Source organism: Dama dama, chromosome 22 (genome assembly GCF_033118175.1).
Source record: "Dama dama isolate Ldn47 chromosome 22, ASM3311817v1, whole genome shotgun sequence".
NCBI lineage: Eukaryota > Metazoa > Chordata > Mammalia > Artiodactyla > Cervidae > Dama > Dama dama.
The window spans coordinates 35,174,473-35,195,439 of record NC_083702.1 but is presented as its reverse complement, the minus strand read 5'-3'; the positions used below and the strand labels follow the sequence as shown (position 1 = coordinate 35,195,439).

General features: G+C 44.9%; 2 protein-coding genes across 4 annotated transcripts in view; one reads left to right on the top strand and one right to left on the bottom strand.

Annotated features, from left to right (window-relative positions):
* Positions 1-8,955, bottom strand: part of RASSF8 (Ras association domain family member 8) — a 129,933-nt gene extending 120,978 nt beyond the window's left edge. The window contains exon 1 of the mRNA XM_061125155.1: positions 8,937-8,955. The gene's annotated coding sequence lies outside the window, so the exon portion shown is untranslated. The remainder of the gene's footprint in view (positions 1-8,936) is intronic.
* Positions 8,956-9,714: 759 nt separating this feature from the next.
* The window catches only part of LMNTD1 (lamin tail domain containing 1), a 483,367-nt gene continuing 472,114 nt past the window's right edge, over positions 9,715-20,967 (top strand). For 2 of the 3 annotated variants that reach the window (XM_061125157.1, XM_061125158.1), the window contains exons 1-2: positions 9,715-10,018; positions 18,863-18,935. The gene's annotated coding sequence lies outside the window, so the exon portion shown is untranslated. The remainder of the gene's footprint in view (positions 10,019-18,862; positions 18,936-20,967) is intronic. The other variant, XM_061125156.1, reaches the window with a different exon arrangement.

Below are 20,967 nucleotides of genomic sequence, written 5' to 3'. Positions count from 1 at the left end.
AAGGAAAAGCAGATCTCACCTCACCCCCCAGCCAACAGGTCATCCCCATTTCCAAACACACCACTGTGTGACCCTTCTCTCCATTGACACCACTAGCACCTCATCTACTCCATCCCTTGCGTGAATTACTGCAGTCATTTCCTCATTGCTCTTCCTGCTTCCATTCTTTTTTTCTCCTTTTTATTAAGTCATCATGCTGTATATGACTTCCCTCGGGACTTAGAACTGTAAGTTTGTACTGTGTGACCCCCTTCACCCATTTCATGCCCCCCCCATTCCCACCCCTGATTTGTGCAATTGTAAAAGACTACACATATAAGTGAGATTGAGATCATATAGTATTTGTCTCACTCTAACTTATTTCACTTAGCATAATGCTCTCAAGGTCCATGCACGTTGTGGCAAATGATGGAATCTCCTTTTTCCTGGCAGAATAATATTTCACTGTATATGGACACCACATTTCCTTTATCCATTCATCCACTGATGAGCACTTAGGCAGTTTCCACATTTTGGCTTCCCGCTTCTACTCTTTTTTAAAGAATATTTATCTACTCATTTATTTGGCTGTGTGGGACCTTTTGCTGCAGTGTACGGACTCTCTAGTTGTGTTCTGCTTCTGTTCTTAATTTCCCTCGACAAGCCCTTTTTACAAGACAGCAAAGTGAACCTTATTTCAGTATTAATATTTTATTTAATAAGTACTTTTGTAATGTTTGGGGCTTCCCTGGTGACTCAGATGGTAAAGAATCTGCCTGCAATGCAATAGACCTGGGGGTTCAATCCCTGGGTTGGGACAATGCCCTGGAGAAGGGAATGGCTACCTACTCCAGTATTCTTGTCTGGAGAAATCCATGGACAGAGGATACAATCCACAGGGTTACAAAGAGTCGGACACGACTGAGCAACTAACCCTTTACAAAGTTTACGATCTGCCATGCTCTGTTCTTTACAAGCATTAACTCTCTGAATACTTAGAACACTGGGAGATAGGTATCACTCCTAATCCAACTCTACCAGTGAGGTGCAGAAATTACCGGACTACTCCAAGGTCACAGAGCCAGTACATGCAGGGCTGGGATTTCAACCCAGACAGCCAGCCCCAGAGTTCATGCTCTTGCCGACTACTCCATGTTACTCTCCAATTCATTCATTCCTCTGTTCAAGAACCTCAAATGTCTTCTCCCTCAAGAGTAAAAACCAAAATCCATGTTACAGCCAATAAAGCCCTAGAACAGGGGTCCCCACTACCTCTTTTCCTTCATCTCCTACAACTGGTCTGGCTACTCTGATGGGCACACCCCATAGGTGCCTGCTCCAGGGTCTCTGCACTCACTGTCCCCGCAACCTGGAGAGTGTCTTCCTCCAGACAGCTACAGGGTTGGCACCTCCACTTCATTACTGTCTCTACTCAAATGTGCTCTCCTCAGTAAGGACTTCCTGCCCATCCAATACCAGATTACATCTCCGCTCCCACCCTAGTATTCTCAATTCCTCCACCTTCCTATATTTTTTCCTCCAAAACATTTATCATTATAAAAAATGAGTGTACAATTACTCATTCATTTATTATCTAATGCCCCCTAGTAGAGTACGCTCTTCATGAAAACAGGAGTCCGTGTGTTTTGTGCTCTGTCACAGCTCCACACATGGAAGGGCATGCTGTTTATTTTTGAATGAATGAATACCTGAATGAACAAAGAGCAAGCGGTGATAAGGAAGCCAAGGAGAAATTTCGAAGCACAGAGAGAGAGTTCAATAGTATAAACACGCTACAGAGAGCTTTGGTCATATTGGGGTTTTCATATTGAAAAGCTCCCATTGATTCTGCCAACTAGGATATTGGTGCCTGTGGCAAAAAATGTTTCTAAGAAACGGCACCTTTGGAGAGTGAGCTGGCAGGTAATGTAGCAGAAGTAGTAAGCACAGACAACTCCTGTAAGAAGCAGGCTGTGAAAGGAGACAGAAGAAGCAGGAAAGTCAAGAGAGACTTGGGCATGTTCTTTCCAGGCTGAGGATAAGGAGCCGAGGAAAAGTGAGATAGAAATTTAATGAGGGACGTCCCTGGTGGTCCAGCGGCTAAGACTCTGCGCTCCCAATACAGGGCCGGGGTTCAATCCCAGGTCAGGGAACTAGATCCCACACACCACAACTAAGACCTGGCACAGCCAAATAAATAAATATTAAAAAAAAAAAGAAAGAAAGAAAAAGAAATTCAATGAGAGGAAGGGTTACCAAAGGAGAAGGCTGTGGGGATGGCTGCCTCCAGACTGTGGGGGTGGGGAGGGCCGCCCACATCAACTAGCAAACTTTCTACTCCCACCCTGGATGACTGACACCGACAGTGTTCTCTCTAACTGGGGTGCTCCCTGACATCGATCTGGACAGGCTGCAGAGGACTTAGAACTAGGCCTCTCCAAAGAGCCCCGAGGCCTGTCCAGACCTCGAGTTCAGCAGAGTGAGGTGAAGAGAAAGGCGCCAACTCCTCACTGAGACACTTCACATCCTCTCACTTCCACATACACACAGACATAGGTCTTATTCCAAACCAGCCCTGAGTGACAAATCAGCAGCCCTATTTAAAGACTGGGAGACATGAGGCTGGGCCAGCATCATAACTTTTCTAAGGCTACCCAGGTCCAGCCTGGCTTTTAACTGAAGTCGTACTCTTTCCAACATGCACTGTATGTCATAACTCAGTAGAATGTAACATGAGGAGCTGCCCTATGGCATCTTACTTAGTTCCCTGACCACGGATCAAACCCTTATGTATTGGAAGGTGCATTAACCACGCCCATCAGGGAAGTCCCCCTAACTTTTTCGAAGTATAAACATATCTAGAAGAATAATGTAATCTTAAGTGATTTTTGATTTTCCAATATTAAAACTACTATTATTAAAAGATGAACATGATTTAGCACTCAGAAGCCAATGACAGTAAACGAGAGTGACAAAATATATTGCCCACATGAATAAAACCTCATGGAAAACTATCACAACTCTCCTCTTGTTAAAACCTGTATTTTTATCTGATTTCTTATCAAAACAAAGAATAAAACATATACTTCTGAATGAGAAAATGCCTTTCTTCATGCATAAAACTTGGACAGCACCGGAGTTAAATGTAGTGAGATCTGTGATATATCTGAATGTGACCAAAAAAAAATAAAATTGCCAAAAATAAGTCTTCTAAATCCTATAGCAAGGCTGTGAAATAAATAGGCAATAAATGCTTTGGTGCTAAAACACCTTCGGCAACTTCAAGGTCATGCAGTTCAGATCAGTTCAGTTCAGTTGCTCAGTCGTGTCCACCTCTTTGTGATACCATGAACCGCAGCACACCAGGACTCCCTGTCCATCACCAACTCCCGGAGTCCACCCAAACCCACGTCCATTGAGACAGTGATGCCATCCCAACCCTCTTATCCTGTCATCCCCTTCTCCTCCTGTCCTCAATCTTTCCCAGTATCAGGGTCTTTTCCAACGAGTCAACTCTTCGCATGAGGTGGCCAAAGGATTGGAGTTTCAGCTTCAGCATCAGTCCTTCCAATGAACACCCAGGACTGATCTCCTTTACAATGGACTGGTTGGATCTCCTTGCAGTCCAAGGGACTCTCAAGAGTCTTCTCCAACACCACAGTTCAAAAGCATCAATTCTTCAGTGCTCAGCTTTCTTTATAGTCCAACTCTCACATCCATACATGACCACTGGAAAAACCACAGCCTTGACTAGATGGACCTTTGTTGGCAAAGTAATGTTTCTGCTTTTTAATATGCTGCCTAGGTTGGTCATAGCTTTCCTTCCAAGGAGTAAGCGTCTTTTAATTTCATGGCTGCATCACCATCTGCAGTGATTTTGTAGCCCAGAAAAATAAAGTCATGTTTACTGGCTACTCTGCATGACTTCTTCTGGGCTCCAAGGTCATGCAGAGTAGCCAGCAAACATGTATACACAAGGGCTTCAACAAGTAACTTTCTTCTCCAGCACAGGGTGGCTGTAGGTCAGGTGGTGTGAATGGTGAAGAATCCTCCGCTAATGCAGGATCCGCAGGTTCAACCCCTGGGTCAGGAAGATCCCCTGAGGAAGGGAATGGCAACCCACTCCGGTCTTCTTGCCTGAAAAATGTCATGGACAGAGGAGCCTGGCAGGCTACCAATCCATGGGGTCGCAAAGAGTCAGACACGACAGAGTGTGTGCACACGACACACACACACACAGGGTGCGAGCATCCTGGGGCACAGAGCCTCCCCACAAAGGCATGTCACATTGTGCACCCCTCTTCAGCCCCACTCCCAGCATTTTTATACAAGGAAAAGCAGGTCTAAATAAGGATCAAGGTGAGGAAAAGGGTCTGGCTAGAGAGGGCATTTCTACTTGTCATGCCTTCCTGACTAGGAAATAAAAGATGGGAAAATGAGGGAATGACAGGAACAATCTCCTTGAGTGAAGCCCATGTATGAAAAGCTGAAGATTTCTTTTCATGATGTTGACCAGGTAAACTACCCATTCCTCTTCTGTAAGAGCACCTAACCCAGAGCTTGGCACATAACAGGAGGCTCAAAATGCTTTAATCTCCCTTGTTCTACTCTCCCCACCTGAGGGCATCCAGCTTTTAGGTGGCAAAAGCTCAGGGTTCAAACCACAAAGACACAGGATATTTGGGGGAAAACTAGAGGTTGAGAGCAAAGAAATAAATCATACAATCAACTCCTAAGTCCCCTGCAAACTTGGTGACCTACCAGATACAAAATTGGGAAAGAACTGGAATTACTACACGCTGAGGGTGTGAGGGCTAAGTTCTAAAAGGAAATCAAAGTCCTAGAAAACTAAAGTCAAAAGAACATGGGGGTGATTATGCAAGAAGTAGAGGCCAGAAACATTAATAAAGACATAAATACTTCAGAGTCATAGGGCATCAAGTGAATATTTTGTAAAAAGCAACCACATGACAAAAACACTCAAAGCTTTAAGCCCTCCTTGGCCTTGGAAAGTCATGAGACTTTTTTGGCTAGAATAAGGAATGCTTTAGAGAGGGGAGAAAGAACTTCATACCTCTAGGTGGCTCCCATTTTTAAGCAACTACCTCTCTCCCTTAACTAAATGGCCAAGCGACACCTAGTTATTTATACAAGTTACAGCTGGACAGTACTGGCCATCTTCAGGTCTATAACTTTCCTTTTTCTACCAATTTGTCCTTCCTTCCTTTGAATTCGATCACCGTGCAATCCACAGCTGCTGACTAACATGTTATCACATGACATGCAAAGTAATATGACATGGTAAGGTTTTTTTCATCAGCACAGGATTACTGAGAGAAAAAAAAACCTAATCCCTTTAATGATGTACTTAGAAAAAAGGATTATCTACAGAAAATCACAAGAGTAACGCTAATTAAAAGGTGTCTCAGTTTATTTATGAATTTTCCACAGAGCCTCAATGTATTCATTTTACCTGATATGTGCAAAGGTGATTTCATGATATACATAAAACCAGCAAAGAAGGAATGTAGGAGATAACCAAGCCTGGCTTTTGTGTTAGGAGAAGTGGGTTTAACAATGATAAAGAAGGCAATCAATATACAAATCACAACTTGTATTACTATCTTATTCATTACAATAATATTTATTAAGCATTTACTATACACACAAGAAGCACTGATATCTATAGACTAGTGAATAAACCAGGCATTATTTCTGCTCTCAAAGGCATGAGAGAAGCATGAGACAAATAATAATTAAAAATTGTGGTAAGCATTAAGGAGGAAAAGCTAACTCTATGAGGGAGACAAGAGGTTCTAAGTTGCAAGACTTTAAGAGTGGCCTTCTCAGAGAAGACCTTTATAGAGGATATCAGAACCAGCACAGAGGATGAGAAATTCCTCGAGGGGGTGATCCTGAAACAGACCACCAGCAGTAGCCCTAGCTGAGTTGGCTGTAGAATTGGATCCTGTGTCTGACCAGAGATGACGATTGGGGACGCGGCCAAACCATACAGGACCTTGTAGATTTTCTATTTTATCCCAAGAAGAAGAGCTCTGAAGACTTTAAACAGCAAGTGACTTCTTTTTTCCCTTTCTGGCTGCTGGTGGTAAGAAGGGCTGGAAGGAGGGCAGAGCGTGAGTGGCAGGTCTCTGAAGTGGGGAATGAGGATGGTGGCTTGAACTAAGATGGGAGCCCAGTGGAGACTGAAAATCAGGTTTCAAAGAGATTATGCCAGAAAAAGTAGACAGGACTCTGTGACAAACTGGCTAGGTGGGGGTGACAGAACAGAAGACCTAGGGGAAGATGACTCCAGCCTGAGCCACTCATTAGGTAGATGAGATGAAAAACAGGAGGAACAGTCTGAAAAGTGGAGTAATCGTGAGTTTGGTTTTTGAGAAGTTGCAGATGCTGCCATTTATTGGCTAAGATGTGTCGGGCATCACTTTTACTAATAATATTCCCATTTTACAGAAAGCAAACTGTAGCTCACAAATGTGGAAGCAGCTCGGCCAAGCTCACTCAGCTGGGAGTAACAAACTCACACTTACCACCTGAGTCTGGCTGGCTGGCTGTGGGATAAGCATTCTTTCCACTATAGGGAGCTCTTGGAAACTACCTCTGCACTCTGAATTTTGAAATCTATTTAGGGTTGGAGCAAGCTAGCATTCAAGGAGAGTAAACAGGTGATATGTTAGTTTTAAAATCCATATCCTCAGAGTTACGCGACACAATGCTCTCCTGTCTCACTCTCATCCCCGCTCCATTTCTACCTGCAAAGATTTTTGCAATGTTTAAAACACTAGTAAGATATCTGGGATCTTAATGCCGTACAATAAACAAGCCAAGTCATTATCCTAGGAATCAACCATAATGAAAAGAGTAGTAATATTCAATAACAAACAATATTTTTACTCTCAAGTCATTACCTGTATCAACATAAAAGAGACCAATTAATGAGGAAGAAACTCTCAAACCCTTATCACAGCTCAAAATGGCCAAGGCATTCAAGTCAAAAATTAACACAAGCCACCCAGTACAGAGGCTACAAAGGCTAAGCATTGAGAGTCACATTAAAAAATCGAAACCTTAATAAAAACAAAATTTTAGGCAAAAAGAAATGATACCACAACCTTATAGTCTAAAATCTGCAATTCCCAAATATCTCAACCAAATGCCAAATTCAGGAAAACATGCACCCTAAAAGCCATCTAAACATTTTCCCTTCTTTTTAACTGCTTTTCCCTGCAGCATGCTGACACTTCAGCAAACTGTAATGCCTTGCCTCTCTGCACAGTCTCATGATTTCCTCCCTCTCGGATGTCCCCCTTAGCTACTGAAGCCCCCAAATTAGACATCATCAACGAACCTGGAAAGAATTCAAAGCATTACTGCCAACTGTGTCTCTTATTGAGAGCACCAGTTTGAGACTCTTAAAAGGAGAGAAAATGAGGAAGGGGAGATTTTGGGAACGTTTTTACCATTTGGTCTTCTTTAAGTGGGGGATGGTCACATGTAATCTTTATGGTTTGGGGACAGTTCCCCATGGGGATAAACAGGATTAAAAGTCCAATTAATATGCCGGAGAGAAGTTAACATCTCACACAGACCACCCTCCTAAACTACAGAGCTCTGCTCTGTCCTGCCTCCTGATACCCCGGTTCCATTCAGCACTTCCCCGCAGAGGGCTAGCTGGCATTCACTGCTGCCTCGCCCAGGCAAAGGATGGGATGCTGAAAATCCATCAAGAAAGCTTCCCATTTTTCTGTTCCTTCACAACATGACTGCCAACTCCTGGCAGCCCAGACATGAAAGACTGAAGAAAAAAGAAAATAAAAAGCAAAAATAAAAGACTACCTGGGCCTCCTACCAGAATGGGTGGTTAATCCAATCGACACAAAATTTAGAGATTTATACATATTTAAAAGGGCTTCCTGCAGACAAAACAGATCTAACGAAGAACTGCTGAGCCACATTATACTGGAAAATCCATAAATGTTCGTCCTCGCTGTGACCAGGCTGGAGGATTAAAAAAAAAAAAACCCAAAAAACAAAAATGCAATGCTTCCATTTACTGACTGCGCTAACCTGACGGGTTTAAGTCAGCTATGAAACGTGCCCTGCATCTACCTCCCGTCTGAATGCCTAAAGATCAGTGGACAATTACATCCGACGCTTGCACTGCTCAAGATGCCGTTTGATGCTGAGAAAGTAGTGGTCTACCAACCCCAGGCGGCTCTAGGATGCTTAAATAACAACGCAATACTCGATTAGGAGTAACACGGTGCTTACTCGGCTTGTAAGACGCTGTGCCACCCGTGGACCTCACATTCAAGGCTCACGTCCCTTCAGGTTCAATCTTACTAAGCTTTCCGCGACGAATCCTCTCAAAGTTGCTAGCTTGAAAAACGGAATTACTCTGAAAGTCCCCTCATCTGGACTCCCCTCCCCAGACGGGTTGGCGGCCAAGCGGGAATAGGAACAGAGGATGGTTCATCGTTCAAACATTTAAAAACCTGTAAACCAATCATCGTTTCAGAGGAAAGAAATAAGCGTTCATCAAGCCGACGCTGGGCAAGCGAACATCCGATTTCCATTCAGAGAGAAAAATATTAAAGAAGCCAGACATACGTTTCCCTTCCCAACAAAAGTGGCCTCTAAACTCCCCGGCCAAGGACACTGGGAGGAAACAGAGAGGCTGGGAACAAGCTCGTTGTCTTGGTCAAGGCGCGGGTCTGCGGCAGGGAGAACGAGGAAAGGGGGAGGCAGCAGGCAAAAGGTGAACCGGAGGAAGCCGGAGCCCGCGGCGGCGGCGGGGCTGGAGCTGATCCGGCGAGGAAACCCGAGGTGAGGAGAGAGGGGCGGGGAAGGGAGAGCCCAGAGGCTCCGGGAGGAGGAGGGAGGGGTCCCCGGACGCTGCCCAGAGATCGCGGCCGCCCAGTAAAGTTAATACTTACTCAGTTTCGCAACTGCGCCGCCCCCGCAGGCCGCCCCGCGGGGCCGGCTGGGGCGCTGGGGACGCGGCGGCGGCCGGAGCCCAGCGGCCGCCCAGCGCCGGTCCCCGGCCGCGCAGCCCCGCGCGCCTCGCTCCCCGGCGCTCCGCCGGCCGCGCGCCCCGCACCGGCGGGAGGCCCCGGCTCCGCGGCGCTCCCTCTCCGCGCACCTCCGGGCCGGCGCTAGGTGAGCGCGGACGCCCCGGGCGGGGGTGCCGGGCTGTGCGACCGCTCGGGCAGCCGCGGCGCCGCCGGCGGGAGCTGCTCCCAGCGCCGCGCAGATGGCCGCGAGCGGGCGGGCCGGTGAGGATCGGCGAGCTGCTGGGCGCCGGGCGCGGAGCGGGGCGCCGGACGAGCGCGGGCGGCGGACTCGGCGGCCGGCTCGCTCCCGCGGCCGGTGCCTCTGGGCGGGGGGCCGGGCTGGGGGCCGGGCCGGGCCGGGCGGCCGGCGGCTCCGCCCCTTCGCCGGGCCGCGGGCTGAGCGCGCGAGAGCGGCGGCGCGGGGGCGCCCCCCTCGGCCGGGCGCTCGGGTTACAGCCGCCGCTCCCCGGCCCCCCCGCCCGCGCCTCGCCGGTTCGCCGGCGCCGGGAGAGACATTGTAACGGAACTGGGACGCCAGCGCTGCATTGTGGGATCTTTTAAAGCGGCGGGGAGCGCGGCCCGGCCGCTCGGGCCCCCGCCCCCTTCGCCGGCTCGGCCCCCGCGCCACCCGGCCCGCGACGCACCCCCGCCCACCGAGGCCCGGTGGACCCGAGAGCCAGACACGGTGCCTCGCTGACTCTCACGGAGCAAAATATTCCATCGCCCGGGGCTGAGACTTGTAAAACTGCCCTCTTCGGTCACCCCGGAAAGTAGGAGGCTTTTTCTGCAGACTCTGTTAAAAAAAGAAAAAAGAAAGGAGGAAAAAAAAAAAGGGCCCTTCCATTCCCCCAGGACTGATGGTCTGAATTGCTTTTCATCTGGAGTGGCAGTGATTCAGCGACCCCCTTCTCAGCAGCAGGCAATGACAGAGACAGGAGACGAAAAACACAGCGAATGAATCAGACGTGAGTAACCAAGTTTAGAAAGAGCTGCGCTCAGATTCAGAAAACCGCTCCCCCACCCCAGCCCCTGCACACATCTACCTTTGAATAGAGCACATCCTCGAGGAAGGAGAGCGGTGCTTTTATTTGGAAACGCACATGTGTGTATCGTTTTCACTGTTCCACCTCTTTTCTTTGGCATGCGGTTACTCTACTCACGGACAAAATTCGGTCTTTGGTTTAGACTTGTAGTCACACAAGCCCACAACTCAGGAAGGGCTTTCAGTTTGGAGGGAGATGGTATGAGGATAGATGAATGAGACGCAAGGAAGCATTCCGAAGATAAAGTGTCCCTTTTGATTGTCCAGACACTCGTTTTTTTTTTTTTTGGTTGTTGTTGTTGGTTTTTTAATCATTGAAACCGGGATAATTACATTTGAAGCACAGCTTGTGACCGCTCACCTTACTCAGGGCTTGACTTGTTTGGAGTTTGGGTTGGTAGACTTTTTGTTTCTTCCTCTTGTTTTTTTGACCTTTAGCTCTTGCACAGCTCATTAGTTCCTCTGCCTCGGAGGTGAACTAAGGAGAGAGATGGTAAGACTCAAATTTGGCTAGTCAACAGTTGGAGGATTTGGGGACAAGAAGAGTTCTCTGTGATTCAAGTGTAAAACCCAGGGGAACTTTTGAAAAGATGGAGGGCATTGGATCCTCTTCTCAGAGGAGTTTTCCAGCCTTAATGTTAACATTTCTTAAGCTTTCATTCCCTTGTCAACCTTTCACTCTGCTGAATGACATCAGTCACCGCCTGATTGCCAAATGTGATGGAAAAATTCAGCCCCCATGTGGCATTTGCCGGTGTTGACCCCACCTCCTTTTGTAGAACCTGCCTCCCTTGTTTTGCTGGAATAGTCATCCTTCTTTTATGGAGGTCCTGAAACAGGGATGAGTGATAACAGTATGGGGTGTGGTTATTGTTGAACCTGGGCTCCAGATCTTTCCAAGCAGAAGAACCTTAGTCTTGTTTCTGTTGGTTACCAGGAGGGTGCTGACCTCGATTTTATCATTCGTTCAGAGGTGAACAAGTTGACTGACTCATGACAACCACCTTTCATAGGACCAGCATGTAAATCAAGATGAAATTTATTACGATGGAGTAACTGTGTCCACTATTTAAGAGAAGCACTTACTAGGATCCAGGAACCTGGTGAGGTGTCCTCATGTGCATATGTTTCCTCTTGGTGGCTACAGATGCCAGTGAACTTACCTCTGTCCAGCCTGGATAAACCTAGACGTCTCTTCCCTACCTTAGCCCCATGTGGTTAATTCATTCTTTGTTCAGCCTATAGTATAATTTGTTTTGAGCTTTCTTAGCTGTAAATCACATCCCTGTTAAGCCTTCCTGAGATCACACCAAATGTCCTTGGCAGGATTTGTAAACAACCCTTATTTCTGGTCTCTAATTATATTCCCTGAAAGTAACCTAACTGGAATAAGTGAGTGTTCATGCACTTAAAGCCCCGTGACACAGTCAGATTTTATTTTCAAGAGAAGAATCTGAGAGGGTGGATTCTGAAAAGAGGAGAGTCCCAAGGGAGAGAGACATATGTCTCCTCTTTCCTGAATCAGTGAGAATGAAATAGTTGACGGCACCTAGAGATATGTTGTATGTATTATTAGTTTCCTGCTGCTAATTGTAAACAAGTTACTGCAAACTTAGAGGCTATAAGAATGTGTTATTACAGCTCCAGAGGCCTGAAATCCAAAAATCAAAATGTGGGCTGCTGTTTGTCATGGAAGCTCTAGGGGAGAATCCACTTACTTGCCACTTGTAGTTTCTCCATCTCTTGGCTTATGGTCTCTTTCCCCATCTTCAAGGCCACAGCATAGAATCTTCAAATCTCTCTTTTGTGACTTCTGCTTCACGGTTAGGAAGACATCTCTTTCTCTGGGCTCAGCAAAGAAAGTAGGAATTGATATAGGTACATTTCTAGCCATATATGTCATGAACTGAATTGAGTTATTTGCAGAAAGAAAAGATACTGTCTTCATTACTAGTGAAGCTATCATCTGAATAACTTTTTTGACTGTGTGATTGCTAAAATGGTGCCTCATTAGTCCAGTGAAACCTCTTTGCTTCTGGTGACCCGTGTAACTGAAACCCAAGGTAGTAACACCCTAAGTTCACATGTGCAGTTCAGGGAAACAAATTCCTTTCTCTGGAAATCCCTGGCAACTCTTTTTATTATGTCTATGGAATCATATGGCTAAGCTAGAGAAATATGTATCTAGGCCAGCATTTCCTAAACTGGCCCACCAGGGAACACCACCTTGTAAGATGGGATGCTGGGAAGACAGTTGTACTGTGCTCAGATAAGGCCCATGAAACACAGTCGTGTCTATGGCTTAGGCCAGAAGAAGCGTGTCAGTGGGTCAGATCCATTAAGAGCCATGTGTCGGGAGGAAGTCCCAAGGGAGAAACAAACATTTTTGTCGAGAAGAAGGTATAGTGTGCTGGAAGGAGTAAATTGTGGACTTATGAATATAACTTAGACATTTCATTATTATCAAACTCCACTGTTTTTCCTTCTTTTCCCCTCCTTCATTCCACTCTCTGTGTTTTACCCAGAGTACTTTACAGCTGCCTAATCATTGGAAGGACTGATGCTGAAGCTGAAACTCCAGTACTTTGGCCACCTCATTCGAAGAGTTGACTCATTGGAAAAGACCCTGATGCTGGGAGGGGTTGGGAGCAGGAGGAGAAGGGGACGACAGAGGATGAGATGGCTGGATGGCATCACCAACTTGATGGGCATGAGTTTGAGTAAACTCCAGGAGTTGGTGATGGACAGGGGGGGCCTGGCGTGCTGCGATTCATGGGGTCGGAAAGAGTCGGACACGACTGAGCGACTGAACTGAACTGAACTGAATCTCAACCAGTGGCTCAGGACCACTAGGTTCTCTTACCATGTGACCCTGAAGTTGCTTGTTTACCAGTGGAGCTTCCCTCTACTCCCCAACCTTGCTCCCCCACCCCCTTCTTAAAGCCAGGGGCTGTCTTGTATTTTTCTGTGTATCCCCTGTGCATGACACAGGCCTGGCTCAGACTGGGAGCTCAATTAATATGAGTTGAAATAACAGTGAAATGAATGAATGACAGTATAAATGCAGTAAACTCATGTCACCTGCTCATGTTATATTTGCCTTGGATCATCTTTCTAATGCATAATGAGCAGAGAGTTCCATTTCCTTAATTAATAAACATAACAAAAACATAATAAATATGGTATTGTGCTAGGTTCTGAGCTTATACAAATTGGCATAACATAATCTCAGCATTCTGTGAGCTCATAGTCCTTCTGAGAAAAGCGGTGCTAAAAGAGGAAAAGAGGCAAATAATGCTTGTTGACTATCCTATTCTCTTTCTCCACATTTTTCTTAGAAATAGAAACCTGATTTTGTGCTCAGTGAGAAGTTCTCTCTCACAGCCTTCCTTGCAGATAGAGGTTACTAAGTTTTGGCCCTGTGGACGGAAGGTGTTGTATGGGCCTTCCAGGAAAACTCATTTGTGTGTCCTCATTTATGAGCAGGGCTGACTCAAGCACTATTCTTGCCTAAAACACAGATGTAATAGCTGGAGTTACAACTCCAGTCTTGTGACATCAAGGCTACCTAGAAGCCTGAGGTCATCTACTAAAATTTATATAAATGGGATCATTTAGAGTTTTTCAGACACTTACCAAGCCTGCATTTAGTCACTGTTACTGACAAGTTTAGAAGGAAAAAAAAAAATCTCTCCTCTTCAGTATGTGTGTCGAAAGCAATTAAATGTGGTTTTCTTTACCATTCCTAATGAAAATCTTGTACACATACTGAAACACAGCAAAGGTCTATAATTATTGTGATTTATTTGATCAACATAAAGGGCCTTTTTAGAAACAACCAACAATTCTCAGATCTATAAGAATTTTGAATTTAATGATAGTTTCTTGTTTAAAAAAATAATAAAACATTTAGATACCAAATCATAAACAGCTCCTTAAAAGACCCTCTAATAATTTGTTGGGGCAGAAGGATGACGATCAATATATTTTATTAGACAGTGAAAAGCAGTATGAAAAGAAAAAGCATAAACTATAAAAGGAAATTATAACAGGGTATATCAAAAGGAATAAATGCAAATATATTTAGAAATAGGATTTTAAATGTGATTGGTTTCTTATTTAGGTAGAAGTTTTTGAGAGGATAATCCCATGAAAGTTTTCTTATTTTTTAATTATAGGCTAGAAGAGTGGATTTAGTCAACTGAGAATAGCTCAACAAGAGCCTATACTGGGATTAGAATATTGGGGAAAAACAGTGAATGCGGTGCCTGATGTTATGAAGTTGTACCTTTGTAAATATGTGCAGTAAAATCTGAACTGTCTAGCATTCTTTCAGCCTGAATGCCACTCACCAACTCCCTCCATGTCTCCAGTGCTATAATTGGGATTTATAATGATGATCCCATATGACTCTGAACTATAGCAGAAAGATTAAATTATCTTCTGCTTTGCCTTCATGTATTCAATTATATATTTTTATTAATTGCAAACTGGAAATCTGATCTGTTTATAACACTACTGGTTTAACCAGAGCCTCCTTATCAAGGACCCGGTCATAGACAATAATAGAGTTTATAGTTCCTGGAAAGGAAACAACCCAACAACAAATTTAAAATGTGAGATTTATATGATCATAGTAAGAATAATTATTTTAAAATAATTTAGAATCATTTAGCAACATTTGAAAGAACTGTAACATGTATTGATTAATAATAAATGCTGCACATCCAATTCTTTTAACAAGTACAATAATCCATCTTCTGTAAGAAGAGAAAAATTAGAATATGAACAAAATAAATCTTCATTTCAAATTTGGTAGAAGGTGGACTGTTAATGTTAGCAGATATTAGGTGTAGGCCCGGGAATAGGGAACAGCAGAGAGAGGATGAGATGGTTGGATGGCATCACCGACTCAATGGCCATGAATTTGAGCAAACTCTGGGAGATAATGGAAGACAGAGGAGCCTGGCGTGCTGCAGTCTATGGGGTGGCAAAGAGTCAGACAGGACTTAGTAACTGACCAATGACAACTGGAATATTATACACTGAGTTGGATTATATGTCCCAGTTTGGTTAGGGTCCTGTCAATATGTTCTTCTTCTCACCCTTGGTCTCCCCAGAGATGTATTGCTATGGTGACAATAAAGTACCTCTAGTAAACACGCGATGAGCATGTATCTTAGGTCAGGTTCTCTGAAAGTGGAGCCTGAAGCAGGGATTCTGTGCTTCAGAAGAAGGGGACGGAGGGATGTAGTATAGGGCCAAGGGGGATAAAGATCCTATGGGGAAGTCTAGAGCAGGAACTCGGTTGCAGAGTTGGTCCCTTGGGGCAAAGAGACTGGCCTTTTACGCCCCTATTATCAGTCACTCATTGGCTGTGGGTTGGTGGTAACACCTAAGGCATGGCACTTCCTATTCCCCAAGGGCAAAGAGGATTCTCTGAGAGGGAGGCACCTGCGTTTAGTAACCGACTCACAGCCCGAAAAAGGGATCTGAGAACGGTACCAGCAGTACCCATTAAGAAATCAGAGCCCTACACCAACCCTTACTGATCGTGTAACAACTGAAGCATACTACTAAAAAGTTCCTCAGAGGCCAAGTCCCACGTGTGAGCATGTTTCTAAAGGAAGGTATGCTAGATGCCCATCAGCAGACGAATGGATAAGGAAGCTGTGGTACATATACACCATGGAATATCACTCAGCCGTTAAAAAGAATTCATTTGAATCAGTTCTAATGAGATGGATGAAACTGGAGCCCATTATACAGAGTGAAGTAAGCCAGAAAGATAAAGAACATTACAGCATACTAACACATATATATGGAATTTAGAAAGATGGTAACGATAACCCTATATGCAAAACAGAAAAAGAGACACAGAAGTACAGAACAGACTTTTGAACTCTGTGGGAGAAGGTGAGGGTGGGATGTTTCGAAAGAACAGCATGTATATTATCTATGGTGAAACAGATCACCAGCCCAGGTGGGATGCATGAGACAAGTGCTCGGGCCTGGTGCACTGGGAAGACCCAGAGGAATCGGGTGGAGAGGAAGGTGGGAGGGGGGATCGGGCTGGGGAATGCGTGTAACTCTATGGCTGATTCATATCAATGTATGACAAAACCCACTGAAATGTTGTGAATTAGCCTCCAACTAATAAAAAATTAAAAAATGAAAAATAAAGGAAGGTATGTTCAGAGCACAGCTTGGAGTTGGGAGGAGCCCTCCCCTCTTCCAGCACAGGCTTGGAAACTCCCTCCCTCCTCGCCTGCATGTCGTGCTAAGCAGGGGTGGGTGGTGGAAGCTGCAGGGACTGAGGTGAAGTGCCCAGCAAGGAAAGGAGCAAAGGATGTTAGGGAAATGTAGGATAGCTCCAGACAGGCTGGGATGGGACAGGGCACCTTGGGTTAAGGCTTATGTCTGAGGCCCACTTGCCAAGCTCCCCCTTTCTTCCACTGCCCCTAGAAACGGTACTTGCCTATTTATCTTTCTTCTGTCAATCCCTGAGCTGCACACCAGGGTTTCTATCTTCCCTGGCCACAGGAGCTGTACTTGCCTTTCTTCAAATGGCTTTCCCACTGCTCTTTTTTAAATTATAGTTGATTTGTAGTCTTGTGTTAGTTATGGGTTTACAGCCAAGTGATTCAGTTATATGTTCCTTTTCAGATTCTTATCCCTTTTCCCCCACCACTCTTGATATAATAAACATTCAACTTCAGCTTCTCTGACATCCTGTAATACTTTGTCAGCTAAATATGGTGGTGGACATGGGGAGATTTTTAATTTCTCAGTCACTAAGTCATGTCCCACTCTTTGTGACCCCAGGGATTGCAGCATGCCAGGCTCCTCTGTCCTTCCCTGTCTCCCAGAGTTTGCTGAAACTCATGTCCAACCATCTCATCCTCTGCCGTCCCCTTCTCCTGTCTTCAGTCTTTCCCAGCATCAGAGTCTTTTCCAGTGAGTCAGCTCTTCACATCAGGTGACCAAAGTATTGGAGCTTCAGCTTCAGCATCAGTCCTTTCAGTGAATATTCAGGATTGATTTCCTTTAGGGCTGACTGGTTTGATCCCCATGCAGTCCAAGGGACGCTCCAGAGTCTTCTCAGCACCACAGTTTGAAAGCATCTGTTCTTCAGCTTTACGCCTCCTTTATGGTCCAGCTCTCACACCTGTACATGACTACTGGAAAAAACTATAGCTTTGATTAGATGGACTTTCATTGGCAAAGAGATGTCTCTACTTTTTAATACACTGTCTAGATTTGTCAGAACTTTTCTTCCAAGGAGGAAGTGTTTTAATTTCAGGACTACAGTCACTGTCAACAGTGATTTTGGAGCCCAAGAAAATAATCTCTCACTGTTTCCATATTTTCCCCATCTATTTGCCATGAAGTGATGGGACCGGATGCCATGATCTTCGTTTTTTGAATGTTGAGTTTGAAGCCAGCTTTTTCACTCTCCTCTTTCACTTTTATAAAAAAACTCTTTAGTTCCTCTTCACTTTCTGCCATTAGGGTGGTGTTATCTGCATATCTGAGGTTGTTGATATTTCTTCTTGCGCTCTTGATTCGGCTTGTGCTTCATCCAGTCCAGCATTTCTCATAATGTACTCTGCATGTAAGTTAAATAAGCAGGGTGACAATATACAGCCTTGACATACTCCTTTCCCAATTGGAACCAGTCTGTTGTTCCATGTCCATTTCTAACTGTTGCTTCTTGACCTGCATACAGATTTCTCAGGAGGCAGGTAAGGTGGTCTGGTATTGCCATCTCTTGAAGAATCTTGCATAGTCTGTTATGATCCACACAGTCAAAGGCTTTAACATAGTCAATGAAGCAGAAGTAGATATTTTTATGAAATTCTCTTGCTTTTTCTATGAGTCAACGGATGTTGCCAATTTGAACTCTGCCTTTTGGTTCCTCTGCCTTTTCTAAATCCAGCTTGTACATCTGGAAGTTCTCAGTTCACATACTGTTGAAGCCTAACTTGAAAGATTTTGAGCATTACCTCGCTAGCACGTGAAATGAGCACAATTGTACAGTAGTTTGAATATTTATCCATCCCAGGCTGTTCCCCTTTCTCAGTTTAGCTCCATGAGCCACGCCCAGTGTGGGTACTATGGTTGGTCTTTGAGAAAAGCAGAGGCTGTGCTGTAAGGCTGCATTTCAGGGGAGCACCCCAAGGCTATGCTGGGAGGTGCTGAGGAAAGGCTCTGTGGTCCTGGGGGGAGTGAGGGAGGCAGATGGAGAGCCCGCCCCCCCCAGGAGATACAGGTGTGGGTGGGTGTACAGGGGCGGCTACAAGGCAGTTCACGAGTTCCTCTAGCAAACACAGAGACTTCCCTTCTCTTCCTCCCCTGGCCCTTCAGCCCCAAGCCTTCCATTGAAGGCTCCATATTAGACTAAAGGAAGGTACATTTTTGACACAGATGAATAGATGAGTATGGGGCAAGAGTGTAAGATACAGGCTATTATAGGCTATGAAGGAAGGGAGGAAAACCATAATTTTTTCCCTAATCAGGGAATGAAAGAGATGTTCCCTTTACCCTACAGGCTGGGATAGAAATAAATGACTCCAAGAACTACTGACGTTGCGATTACGAATAGTACCTCCCTGGCTGGAACCAGAATATTTCCAGATATGGTTCTCAAATGAGTAAGGAGTTGGGGTGCCCTTAGCAGTACAGCCCATGTAGGTGCCATGTGACCCAGCGGGGTGGCTGGTTAAGACAGTAATGGTGTCATCGTCTTATTCCTCACACTTTCCAGGAGAGACCCTTCGCTTTCTGCTGCTGCTCATCACCCTGGGTGGGGATCCCAGTCTTCCTGACCTGCATGGGAGGTAAGGCAGTCTGTTGAAATAAAAGAACTTTAAGAGAACTCTAAAGCTCTTTTCTCAGAAAGATTGGGAGGATATCGAGACAGATCTTGGTTCGGGTCCTGACTATGCTTCTTACTACTTGAGACCTTAGGTTTCTTATCTGCAAAAAAATAAGGGGTAGGGGAGAAGAGGATAATATTGGTAGCATGTAAAGAGTTACTGTGATTAACTGGAATAATGTGTGTAAAGCATTTAGTACATTGCTTGATAAGTAAGTGTTGTTGTTGCTATTATGATTATCATCTGCAGGCTTATAGGTGAGAATATACTTTCGGTTCAGTTCAGCTGCTCAGTCATGTTCGACTCTTTGCGACCCCATGGGCTGCAGCACGCCAGGCCTCTCTGACCATTGCCAACTCCTGGAGTTTGCTCAGACTCATGTCCATTGAGTGGGTGTGCCATCCAGGCATCTCATCCTCTGTCGTCCCCTTCTCCTCCTGCTCTCCCTCTTTCCCAGCATCAGGGTCTTTTCAAATGAGTCAGCTCTTTGCATCAGGTGGCCAAAGTATTGGTTTCAGCTCCAGTCCTCCAGTCCAGTCAGCTTCAGCATCAGTCCTTCCAATGAATATTCAGGGTTGATTTCCTTTTGGATTGACTGGTTTGATCTCCTTGCAGTCCAAGGGACTATCAAGAGTCTTCTCCAACAGCACAGTTCAAAAGCATCAGTTCTTCGGCACTCAGTCTTCTTTATGGTCCAGCTTTCACATTCATACATGAGTACTGGAAAAGCCATTGCTTTGACTAGATGGAACTTTGTCAACAAAGTGATGTCTTGACGTTTTATTACTCTTCTAAATACCTCTAACATAATAAATTTTAAAATATAACAACCCGTATCATATTATCATACCCATTTTATAGATTAGGAAGCCAAATCATAGTCCATCATTAGATGTGGCACAGCTGAGATTCAGATCCAGGAAGTCTGGTTTCAAAATCTACACTCTTTCCCAGTATGATATGTGGTTAATGAGTGAGGCAAGACTTAAAAAGTGCTGAGAGAATGAAGCATACAGTTGGCATGGGTTCAGGGTGCAGAGATTAGACTAGAATTGTAAATTGAGGTCTGGGTTAGGTAGATCCCTTTCACCCGGTCCCCCAAGTGTGCTGAGGCTGAGGGGGTAGAGAGTGAGGATTGGGCAGTCCCAGCAGCATCAAAGCTTTCTCACCGTGGACTGCTCACCCAGCAAAATACATTAACCTACTGTTTTAGAGTGATTGATAAGTTTCCAAGTCAATTTACAAGCAAATCAGGCATATAACCCACAAGTGAACTATGACTAAGACAATGATGTGCATTTTCAAGGACATTCCTGGTCTTACATGTCTTTTACCAGATAAGAGACCATCCTGGTAAATAACCCAGTGAGTGCTAGTTCTTCTGCTTAATTGGCTTCGTGACCCTGGGCATGCCCATTTGCCTTACTGCACCTCTGTGTGGTGGCAGCGTGGCCTGACAGGGGTTCTTTGACTTCAGCATTGACTGATAGAGCTGGCTGCCTGATGGGAATCCCCTTTCCTCTTCCACTGTTCCCTGAATACCCTCCACCTGTGTTTATTCCAAGTGGACCAGATATACAGGTGGGTCCGCATTCTTTTCACAGCAAGGGCTTATAGAATTACCTTAAATGTCATATCTAGCTCTAACATTTTGAGCATATGAATCAGAAATTAAAATAATTAGTGCCATTGAAAGAGAAGAGACCTAGAAGGCTTGCTTCAGCTTCTAATAATGACCCAAAGAGCAGCTCAGAAATCAGATTAAGAAATCCAGAAAAAAGGCTGATTCATGTCAATGTATGGCAAAAACCACTACAATTAAAAAAAAAAAGAAAGAAATCCAGAAAAAAGAAAAATGAGTTAAGCTTCATTTGCACCAGGAACGTAATACTCAGTGAAAATAACTCTGTTATTTATTTATTTATTTACCTTATTCTGTGACTTCACTCCTAGCATTCAATTTGTATATTGATTTCTGAGCATTGGTTTCCAA